General features: G+C 39.5%; 1 protein-coding gene across 5 annotated transcripts in view; it reads right to left on the reverse strand.

The window, feature by feature from the left end:
- RAPGEF1 (Rap guanine nucleotide exchange factor 1) overlaps window positions 1-12,264 on the reverse strand; it is a 270,865-nt gene that overhangs the window by 195,362 nt on the left and 63,239 nt on the right. The window contains exon 1 of one of the 5 annotated variants that reach the window (XM_053695532.1): window positions 5,330-5,435. The exons of the other annotated variants lie outside the window; for them this stretch is intronic. The gene's annotated coding sequence lies outside the window, so the exon portion shown is untranslated. Of the gene's footprint in view, window positions 1-5,329; window positions 5,436-12,264 lie in introns of those variants that run through there. 5 annotated transcript variants of the gene reach the window in all.

Consider the following 12,264-nt stretch of genomic DNA (forward strand, 5'->3'; position numbering starts at 1 on the left):
GGTCCAACGGACGGCCTCCGTTGTTGAATGTGATCCAAGAACAGCCGGCACACAGGAAATTTTGCAAAAATACAATTTATTCAACAAAAGAGAAACCAGACGTTTCGGCTCTGTCGTGAGCCTTTCTCAATGGTATACAGACCGGATAATGTGAACCTCCAAACACCACCCATAAATACCTACCCTACACACAGTGATAGCCAATCAGCTTGCAGAGTTGTGCCGCTCCCTCCCGCGCATATCAAACTCACCTGGACATCCGAAAACAGCTGATTCCCAGCACGCGCGTCATGACGTCATCACGTCATACCGCGCTGCGTGGAAATGTCTGTGTCACAGGTATCCATGGCAAACACCGGGTAAACAAATACCTCCGGTTGCCATGGTGATGCGTGCGAGACGTCGCAACAGCCGCCAAACACCTGATGGGCACAAATGTACAGTGACATAGTGATGAACAAAAATAAGGGCCATAGATAAAAGCCCTACTACAGCAATAGTGCAGTAAATTATTACATAAAAACAGATATCTATATTACTGGTACAAGGGTAATTAGCCACATATTTATAGAAAATGGCTTGTTAAGCTACAAAAACCAATGGTTTAACATATATCACAGCCCTCTATACCCAATATGGTATCAGGGCATGTGGGATGTAGCAAGCATCTATAAGCCAAAAGAGCTCAAAATATTAACAATGTATTGGCATCATACTCCAGAGGAGTAGGTAGAAACATATTACAACAGGATGACTCCCATAGTGTCCATAATTATTTGTAACAGCAACCAAAGTCTATGTTGGCATTCAGTCCTCGGGATGTTACTGTGTCCAAGGTGAAAATCCACCGAGCCTCCAGTTTCAGCAATGCTCGTCCTCTGTCTCCCATAGTGTCCATAATACCATGGTATTGACATGGTAAAACGTATTCTAATAGACAACCACATGTACACGGGCCCTCTTATTGAATTTATTCTACATCTGTTGGAGTTCTGCCTGGAGAAAAACTACTTTCGCTTTGAGGATAAATATTTCTTACAGACCATGGGCACAGCGATGGGGTCGAATATGGCCCCATCCTATGCCAACATTTACATGGCGATGTATGAGGAGGACAACGTGTTTTCCAGACAGAACCCCATCAGATTATACAGACGGTACATAGATGATGTCTTTCTGGTTTGGAATGGCACATCAGAGAGTCTTATTGAATGGGTTATTGGATTGAATTCCCTTGACTCAACCATCAGATTTAAAATGGAACACAGCAGGGATAAAATCCACTTTTTAGATTTGGAAATTTTTAAGGTCAAAACCATGAATGGATACAGATTAGAAACCACTTTGTTTAAGAAACCGACTGACAAAAATTCCATTCTCCACTATCATAGCTTTCACCCCAAATTCCAAAAAGAAGGTGTAAGTTCCTCTCAACTCCTGCGGGTGGTCCGCAACAACACGGATGACTCCCGTAAGGAGAAACAGCTAGTGGAAATGTCTGAAAAATTCTTGGAGAGGGGCTATCCACCAACGCTGATAGAACAACAATGCTGTAAAGCACTGGAACTAACTCAGGACTTGGCTACCACTAAAAGAATTAGGAATGAACAACCTAAACAACTGAACTTTATAACTACCTATACCCCAGGATCTAGGCTGACGCAGGAGGTGATTAATAAGAATTGGCTAATGTTGTCTAAGGACAAAAGCCTTCCCTTCAAGGATATGCCGGAACCAAGGGTGGTATACAAACGGGCAAGTAATCTGAGGGACCTGCTGGTGTTAAGTGACCCTACACACTGCTTCGAAAAACAGACGTGGCTGAACAGAGGAAAACCAGGTTGCTACAAATGTGGCAGTTGCGTTACATGCAACAACCTCCTAGCAGGGACCACCTTCCAACATCCTCACAACAACAAGAGGTACAAAATTAAACACAGACTAACCTGCTCCACGGATTTGTGATTTATGCTATTATTTGTCCATGTTCCAAATATTACATTGGTAAAACTGTGACACCGTTCAAGGAACGTCTGGCTAATCACAAGACGGCGATTCGTCAGGCCATTGACAAGGGACGGTCAGAACAGCCGGTGGCACGCCACTTTGCGGAAGCGGGCCACAGTGTTGCTTCACTACGAGTAATTCTAATTGACCATGTCCCTCGCCATAGGCGAGGTGGGGACAGAGGACGAGCATTGCTGAAACTGGAGGCTCGGTGGATTTTCACCTTGGACACAGTAACACCCCGAGGACTGAATGCCAACATAGACTTTGGTTGCTGTTACAAATAATTATGGACACTATGGGAGTCATCCTGTTGTAATATGTTTCTACCTACTCCTCTGCAGTATGATGCCAATACATTGTTAATATTTTGAGCTCTTTTGGCTTATAGATGCTTGCTACATCCCACATGCCCTGATAACATATTGGGTATAGAGGGCTGTGGTATATGTTGAACCATTGGTTTTTGTAGCTTAACAAGCCATTTTCTATAAATATGTGGCTAATTACCCTTGTACCAGTAATATAGATATCTGTTTTTATGTAATAATTTACTGCACTATTGCTGTAGTAGGGCTTTTATCTATGGCCCTTATTTTTGTTCATCACTATGTCACTGTACATTTGTGCCCATCAGGTGTTTGGCGGCTGTTGCGACGTCTCGCACGCATCACCATGGCAACCGGAGGTATTTGTTTACCCGGTGTTTGCCATGGATACCTGTGACACAGACATTTCCATGCAGCGCGGTATGACGTGATGACGTCATGACGCGCGTGCTGGGAATCAGCTGTTTTCGGATGTCCAGGTGAGTTTGATATGCGCGGGAGGGAGCGGCACAACTCTGCAAGCTGATTGGCTATCACTGTGTGTAGGGTAGGTATTTATGGGTGGTGTTTGGAGGTTCACATTATCCGGTCTGTATACCATTGAGAAAGGCTCACGACAGAGCCGAAACGTCTGTTTTCTCTTTTGTTGAATAAATTGTATTTTTGCAAAATTTCCTGTGTGCCGGCTGTTCTTGGATCACATTCAACAACGGAGGCCGTCCGTTGGACCCAGTTCTACTGTACTGTGTGTATTTGCCCTGCCGAGCACCTGGTTGATGCTTATTTGGCAAGTGCCGTTTCCCACAAACGATTTGTTTATATATATATATATATATATATATATATATATATATATATATATATATATATATATATGGAAGGGGAGTGTGCCCCCGAAACGTCACTTTGTTCAATTAAAGTACACTTTGGAAAGACCAGTGAGTGCCGCCTCTTACCTACTATATATATATATATATATATATATATATATATATATATATATATATATATATATATCAGTTCATAGGGAATTTGCACTCTCACCAAATATGTAATGTGCCAGGAACAAAGTAGATCAATATCCAAATTATCCAAAAGTGGAGCTCAATTATTCATAGTACTAGTAGTGGTAGAACTATGAACAATTGATCTCCACTTTTGCTGCAGGAGCTAAGCTCTTTGAGAGTAACAGAACATACCTAGAACAGCCTAACAAGCCGTGTTTGATGAAGGAGGGGCTTTCCAGCAAATAACTTTTCTGCTTTCCTGACACTGAAACAGTGTATCCATAGTGGAAAAAGGAAACAAAGTAATCAGAGAATCAGGTGTAATCCCTACACGCTACCAAACTAAGGAGGCAGGATCAGAAGCTGGCGATTTAAACACACTCGTATGAAAACAAGCTCCCGTCAATGGGAGGCCATGAAGGCATATCAAGAGTTTGATGAACAGACCTCGCTAAAGGTGGCGAACAAGAAAGCTACTCTGTATTTCTTTTTAACCCGGATAGACCTAAAAAGCGGTTGTTGGATACCACGGTCACTTACTGGTGCAAACAAACAGCTCATGGAGCACATATAGAGGGACTGCAGCCCTTTACTTCTCCGGACTAGAGAGTGCGAACTGAGCGGGTATTCCGCTCTCCTATGGCAGGACTTTATACAAGGGGAATTTATGTATAATGTGCTTCATGTCTTAAAAAAACTCCATATATGATATGATCGATCTGTTTGTTTATAGGCGATTGTGTTCCGTGCTGGGTAGAAATTAGGATATATGTTTTGTTTAGATTATTTGCTAAGTAAACCTAGGATGAATGTTCCGTTAATCTCACACTTGCTTGACTCGTAAGCAGCAGGATTTATCACTTTGTTTTTTAGGCTTAATTTATGTCACGAGTATTGAAAAGGTACAGAATTTTGGATTATAATAGATTGTAATAATGATCTTAAAGTATATAAAGAGTGCTGTATTCCCTTTTTTTCCCCAAGGGAAGAGTAACCTTCTTCCTTTGATAATCTTAAAAGGTCACTTTAAATATATATATGTGTATGTGTGTGTGTATGTGTATATATATATATATATATATATATATACAGTAGATGTGTGTGTGTGTGTGTGTGTGTGTGTATATATATATAGCCGTGTGCAAAACTGTGTAAAACTCATAATGTGAATGACATCAAGTAGACTACGCCAAATGTGCTAATATATAAATCATATCATGTGTGCTCAACAATGAAGGCGAACCGACATGTAAGTTTCCCCCAGAAGCAAACGATTCACATCTATATTAACATTATAGCCCGTGATGTCACTATCTCACCCTAAACATATGACCATGACCACCAAAACAAAGTTCCCAATAGGGCATCAACAGCAGCGCCCAGGATTCTGATAGGCTACTGGGAATGGCCAAAAATCTCAGCAGCGCTCCTCTCATCAAAACCTTCACTCATCCCAGAATATCCGCATAATCGGAATTAGATCCAGCGCCCTAAGGCAAATAAGGCTTCTGAATTAAACTAAGGTGCTCTCCGATGGGGATCGCGGTATGCAATACAACACTATGAAGAGTGTCTGAATCTCACGGGGAAACCACGCCCCTACCCCATCACAGTGGCCAATAGAGACTTCCGCCGGTCCGACTAGCCCCCGGAATGGTGACGGGGAATGGGTGAATTCCTAAAACACGCCCACCACACATCACACCAAATGTCAAGCGAGATAATAGATAGCAGCACAAAATAACCTAGCCCCAACACATATAATTATAACAACATATCGTGTCCTAATTTGGCGCCAGTGTCAAACCACTATTGGAACTAGCGCATTATTGTCTGTGAATAAATAAAGATTAAATAAATCTTAATAGTAGATTGTTTATAACTTAAATATCAGCACCCCAGGGGTATCGTAGGTAGATGCAAAAAAAAAATTAAAAAAAATAAAGATAAAAATGAAAAATAAAAATCACATATTGTGAAGCCCACCTGTGGTCACCTCCAGTAGATAGATTTGGAGTTTATAAACTAGGAAATTATGAAGACACCAACTACGGCCCCCACATCAACTCAGGATAGTGCATAGTCTCTGTAGGTGATCAGAACAGAAACCCGTCAGTATCAATCACCTGTGTACTATTATCTCTGCAACAACAAAGTAAACGTATCAACAATGCCATTACATGTGAAACCAAAAATTAATAGACTTAAACAGGAAAAGAAAAAACAACATCACTTTATCATATCTAATTCCATTGGAGCATATGATTATCATATAAAAAAAAAACTGTACACTAAACCTAAAATTATTAGAGACACCTAATAACATAGGCACAGACCATTATGATAGATACTGCAGTGTCACAACTAAACACTCATGCTAGGTCATTTACCACAGAGGGAAGACACCCACGCCCCCGTCCACCCATCGCCGAGCGCACACAACACGAAACCGTGAACATTAAAAATCTCTACAGTGAAAGAACCAATATGTTAAAAATAAGAATAAAAACATATGTATCCCAGGCTAAATTTGATGTTATAGAGTACAGATAGCCATAGTTGCAAAGAAACCAAAAATGGTAGGCTGTTATTGTATATATTATACAAGTCTTCAAATTATCAATATTGGTCCATAAATCTCAAAATACATATAAATATAAGTGTGAGTATATAGATATCACATGGATAAGAGGTAATCAGGACAACTGAGCAGTCTCTATTGGCCACTGTGATGGGATAGGGGCGTGGTTGCCCGTGAGATTCAGACACTCTTATAGTGCCGTATTGCATACCACGATCCCCATCGGAGAGCACCTTAGTTTAATTCAGAAGCCTTATTTGCCTTAGGGTGTTGGATCTAATTCCGATTATGCAGATATTCTGGGATGAGTGACGGTTTTGAGGAGAGGGGCGCGGCCAAGCTATTTGGCCATTCCTAGTAGCCTATCAGAATCCTGGGCTCTGCCGTTGATGCCCTATTGGGAACTTTGTTTTGGTGGTCATATGTTTAGGGTGAGATAGTGACATCACGGGCGATAATGTTAATGTATATGTGAATCGTTTGCTTCTTGGGGAAACTTACATGTCGGTTTACCTTCATTGTTGAGCACACATATAATATGATTTATATATTAGCACATTTGGCGTAGTCTACTTGATGTCATTCACATTATGAGTTTTACACATCTAGTTTTGCACACGGCTATCTATGATTGGTAGCCCTGAAGGGGAGGGGTTTAAAGGCTTTTATAAACTTGCACTTGATCATTTGTTGTTTGTCAGAAGAAGGGACGCTGTTGGTCCCGAAACGTCACTGTATAATAAAGAACTTTTATCACGGATGACAGAAGACCAGTGAGTGCTTATTCCTACAGACTTATATCCATTATATCAGAGCACCCTGGCAGTTTTTGTTTGATGATGAGAGTGCACACACCCTACCTGCTGTATATATGTGTGTGTGTGTGTATAGATGTGTGTGTTTGTATATGTGCGTGTGTTTGAGCGCACGTGTGTTCACACAAAGAAATTAACAAATAACTAAGAAAAACAATGCAGAAAGGTCACACGGTCGTCTGGTCTGGTTACAGAATGAAACAACCACATTCATGTTTCCTTTGAATGAACTAATTCCTCTTTTACTGGCTGCTAAAATTGTACATTGCAGAACTATGGCACAGTATATTTGACTGAGAAACTTCCTTTCCCAGATAGAACGATTGATTATTTGCCACTAGAAAATGTATAAAATTGTACAGCAATCACTGGACTGGAACAAAATACAATCAATATGTCAGTGAATCACTAATCTCTTCACTTGCAATAGTACCAGTAAGTCTCCATTGTTTCACGGTCATGCATCTATGGCATAAATGTTCCCAATACTGTACTGGGAGAATATGTGTATTCACAAACGCCCCTGCAAAAAGAACATACAGTATATTGCATTACTGCTGAAAAATACATGCCGTCGCTGGCTCCCTGAGCAGGCGTGGTGTCTGAAAGCAGGTGCACAGGGCATATGGATATATGCTCCATGCACAGCTAGCACTGAAACAGCCATCTCGCCAGTGTTTGCTAACACGTATACAGGAAAAATGCTTCTTTTCAAAATTCAAATGCTTTCAACATTGACTATTCCCCTTTAAAGGGACAGTCTAGTCAAAATTAAACTTCCACGATTCAGATAGGGCATGCAATTTTAACTGAATTGCCAATTTACTTTTATTATCAAATATGCTTTGTTCCCTTGGTATTCTTTGTTGAAAGCTAAACCTAGGTAGGCTCATATGCTAATTTCTAAGCCCTTGAAGGCCGCCTCTTATATCAGTGCATGTTGACATATTTTCATAGATAGACGGTGCTAGTTTGTGTGTGCCATATAGAAAACATTGTGCTCGCGGCCATGTAGTTATTTATGTCAGCACTGACTGGCTGATATGCAAGTCTGTCAAAAGAACTGAAATAAGGGGGCAGTCTGCAGATGCTTAGATACAAGGTAATCAGAGAGGAAAAAGGTATATTAATATAACTGAGATAAGGAGCAGTCTGCCAAGGCTTAGATACAAGGTATTCACTGAGGTAAAAAGTACATTAATATAACTGAGATAAGGGGCAGTCTGCAGAGGCTTAGATACAAGGTAATCACAGAGGTAAAAAGTATATTAATATAACTGAGAAAAGGGGCAGTCTGCATAGGCTTAGATACAACATAATTACAGAGGTAAAAGTATATTAATATAACTGAGATAAGGGGGCAGCCTGCAGAGGCTTAGATACAGGGTAATCACAGAGGTAAAAAGTATATGAATATAACTGAGACAAGGAGCAGTCTGCAGATGCTTAGCTACAAGGTAATCACAGAGGTAAAAAGTATATTAATATAACTGAGATAAGGAGCAGTCTGCAGAGGCTTAGATACAAGGTAATCACAGAGGTAAAAAGTATATTAATATAACTGAGATAAGGAGCAGTCTGCAGAGGCTTAGATACAAGGTAATCACAGAGGTAAAAAGTATATTAATATAACTGAGATAAGGGGCAGTCTGCAGAGGTTTAGATACAAGGTAATCTGGTTATGCAAAACTGGAGAATGGGTAATAACGGGATTATCTATATTTTTAAACAATAGCAATTCTGGAGTAGACTGTCTCTTTAAAATCACAGACTAACACTGCCCAGAAAAGTTCTACACACAAACTGGGTGTCGTCATTGAACAGTTATGGAATAACAGTGCACAAAGAGAGGGAGAGAATCACTAAATGTAAGCTAAGCTGGCATAGTGGGCAATTCCATTGAAACTCTCTGACTATATCCAATCAGGCAATATTTTAATGCAGTCCATGTATAGTACAGTATTTGTATTACATTTGTATAAAAAAACATTATCTGTCTATTTAAAATCTGTGTATGGCATTCAGAAATAGTTTTTGGTTCCTAAGTTTGCTACAAATGTATCAGTCCTTGTTTCAGTAGCCAGGAAAAAAAATGATCCTAAAATTTTAGTACTCATTTCTAAGGTTACACATTAATTTACACAAATTCCTCTTTAAAATAAAATTCAGCATCCTAATGTGTAGTTATTTCAGAAATGTCATCAGTGTCTCATACAGTTTAATAAAATGATCAACTCCTCTCCTGTTTTAAGTTGAACATAAACTAAAATTACCAAAAAAATGAGGGAAAACAGTTGGCCTCCAAAAACAAGCACATATAAATGGCATTAACAGTGTGAATAGTCACAAACACAAATAACTGAGCTTCAGGTTGTATTCAAATCAATAAATGAGCTCAGCACCCTGTAGTATTAACTCTCTCCTCTTTCACTAGTGGTGCACGTGGTAAGGGTTTATTGTTACCCCCAAACCAGTAAAGTATCCACGGCACCAAAGATAATCTTCAGAAAATGATACCTTTATTTTCATATCAAATGACAAATACAACGTTTCGGCCCCTCTGGCCTTAATCATGCATATGAAGTGACTTAGCCCATGTTCACACTATATAGGCTATCATTTGCCACCTTATTTAACTTATGTTGTGACCTGCTTGTAAGAAATGATTGGAAACTGGGGCTTGTGTTGCCACATCTGATGTTGGTTGATCCTTTCTCTGCCCTTTCTCGTGGACTCCCCAATATAAATTAAAGAGCACAGCATTTAATGAGGTACACTATTAATGTGGTTTCACATGTGTAATATCCTTTTATGTTGTATTTGCGGACGGTTCTTGGGTGCATAAATTCTCTCCCCTTAATCATGGCAATTAGTGCATCCCAAACAGGGAAATGAACCTAAGGAATTCTGGCCTATGTATCTTTGCTGTTTGTTTTTAGTTGGGTCTAAATCACTCTTTACTAGACTAGCCCTAAGGTTTCTAACCCTCCTAAAGACCATAATAGGAACATGTTGGAAATTATCCATTTCATGTTCTTACAATCTCCAAGTGTTTTTTAATCATTTTTGTTACTTCATTACTATACAGGTTATACTGGGATGTAAACACCATTCTCTTATTGTCTGAATTTTGAACCTTTTCTGTTTTAATAACCGTGCCTACATCCTTTAACCTGTTAATCTCTTCCCTGATCAGTTGCTCTGGGTAACCCCTTTGTATGAATCTTTCACCCATTTCCTTCATTCTCTCGGGTAATTTTTGTTCATCATTGACAATCCTATTAACCCTTAGCAAATGACTTCTAGGGAGAGAGTTCTTTAATTTACTAGGATGGAAGCTGTCATTGGCCAGCATTGTATTTCTATCGGTGGGTTTCCTAAATAGATCAAATAAGGTGGCAAATAATAGATCATGCTGGGATATTAAGGGGAGGTGGAGATAGGGAGAAGGTCCTCAAACAGAGAGAAACTTACTGGATCCATCAATTAGACAGTATGCACCCCAGAGAGTTAAATAAGGAAATAGATTTTTCAGTTTTCATTTAAAATCTTTTTGGGTGTTCACCTGTCTCCACAATAGTCTCGTATATAATCATTTTTAATAAAAAGCACTAAGGTTCTATATAGTATATATATATATATATAGTGTATATAGTTCACTGTTAGGTTATTTCCTAATAAGTTTTGTTTTTATAGGTGGTAAGGGTTAAAATGGTTGATCTAATAAAGTAAATGAACCACTAGGTGCAGTATCTGTTTTACATTAAATGTTTTTAGCAAATCTGTCTGTAATTAAGTGTTAATCAATAAGCCTATATAGTGTGAACATGGGCTAAGTCACTTCATATGCATGATTAAGGCCAGAGGAGCCGAAACGTCGCATTTGTCATTTGATATGAAAATAAAGGTATCATTTTCTGAAGATTATCTTTGGTGCTGTGGACTTTTTGGATACTTTGCAGATGCAGTATTTTTGCAGTATCAGATGCTGATCTGTGAGACGTGAGAATTAGATGAACCCACTTCTTTTTAAGGAAAGGGAGTCACTGGCCTATGCCAGATTTAGCAAGAAACCACTGATACCGCAGCATACTGTTGTTCTACTGCTAACAGCTGAGAGTGTACAGAAGGAGGCAGGAAGTGGTTAACTACAAGTGGTTGGAATTACTCTGTGATTAGGGTACAAGTTTACAGTTGGATCTATATTAGAAAACAAGAAAGCTCTCAGTCTATTTGTGCGGTGCACACTCCTGCCTGTATACATTTACTTCAGTTCCACAACACTACAGTGATCATAAATAAGAAACTGAAAGCGAGGGCACCTGTCTGTGTCAGTCTCCTATCAGCTGTCTGCAATATTTATACCACACACCAATGTGTCTGAACATGTCCTACGTACGCTGTAAGCATCTGTCTACATATTATTAGGTACGATGATAAAAGAGGAGGAGGTGACATTCTGCTCTCTATAATATGTATGCAAGAGAGACCTGAAGATCTGACAAGGGGTTTATACAACTGCCTGCAGCAGATATCTATAGCAGCTCATAATCCTGATGTCTCTAGCAGGTTTTATAGACGGAAGGACTAGACAACAGCTTCACAATAGTTTGGCACAGCCGCACACTGGGCTTCAGCATGTGCCAAGGTCCTGTGTCATGGAAACAGTATACTCACTGCTTTATAAAACATAGTTACAGAAACATAAAAATTAAAAGTGAAATAATCATGAAACATAGAAACATAGATATTGACAGCAGATATGAGCCATAGGCCCAGCAAGTCTGCCCGATATTACCTAACAGTATAAACTTATCTAGTTCGTAGGATAGCCCTATGCTTGTCCCATGCATTTTTAAAGTCCCCCACAGTGTTTGTTGCTACTACCTCTTGAGGAAGTTTATTCCATAAATCAATCACTTTCTGTAAAGAAGCTTCCTCAAATTACACCTGAATCTACTGCCCTTCAGCTTGAGATCATGACCCCTTGTTCTTGAATTTCCCATTTTATGTAAAATACCCACAACCTCAGTTTTACTAAGGCATTTAACATACTGGAAAGTTGCTATCATATCACCTCTTTCCCTTCTCTCCTCTAAGCTATACATGTTTAGGTCATTGAGCCTATCCTGGTAAGTTTTATTTTTTAGACCATGTACCATTTTGGTAGCCCTCCTTTGCACAGATACAAGTTTGTTAATATCCTTCTGAAGATATGGCCTCCAGAACTGCACACAATACTCAAGATGAGGCCTAACTAATGATCAATGAATGCGTTCTAACTTTGAGCAGAATATTTTTGCCAATGCAGATGTGGTAGCAAATATATTTAATAAAAGCCCTCAATGTTTTACTGATGAATGTTTTAGCTGCTACTGTGCACTGAGCATATGCACATATGTCCTGTGAAACCTTACTCAAACACTGCGCCTGCTCAGAGAGCAAAACTGTCTTTGCAATAAATCTGTTTGCATCACCACAAATATATGTGATTGCTCTCTCAGCAGGTGCAGTGCTTGAATGAG

This window comes from Bombina bombina, chromosome 12 (assembly GCF_027579735.1).
Source record: "Bombina bombina isolate aBomBom1 chromosome 12, aBomBom1.pri, whole genome shotgun sequence".
Taxonomy (NCBI): domain Eukaryota; kingdom Metazoa; phylum Chordata; class Amphibia; order Anura; family Bombinatoridae; genus Bombina; species Bombina bombina.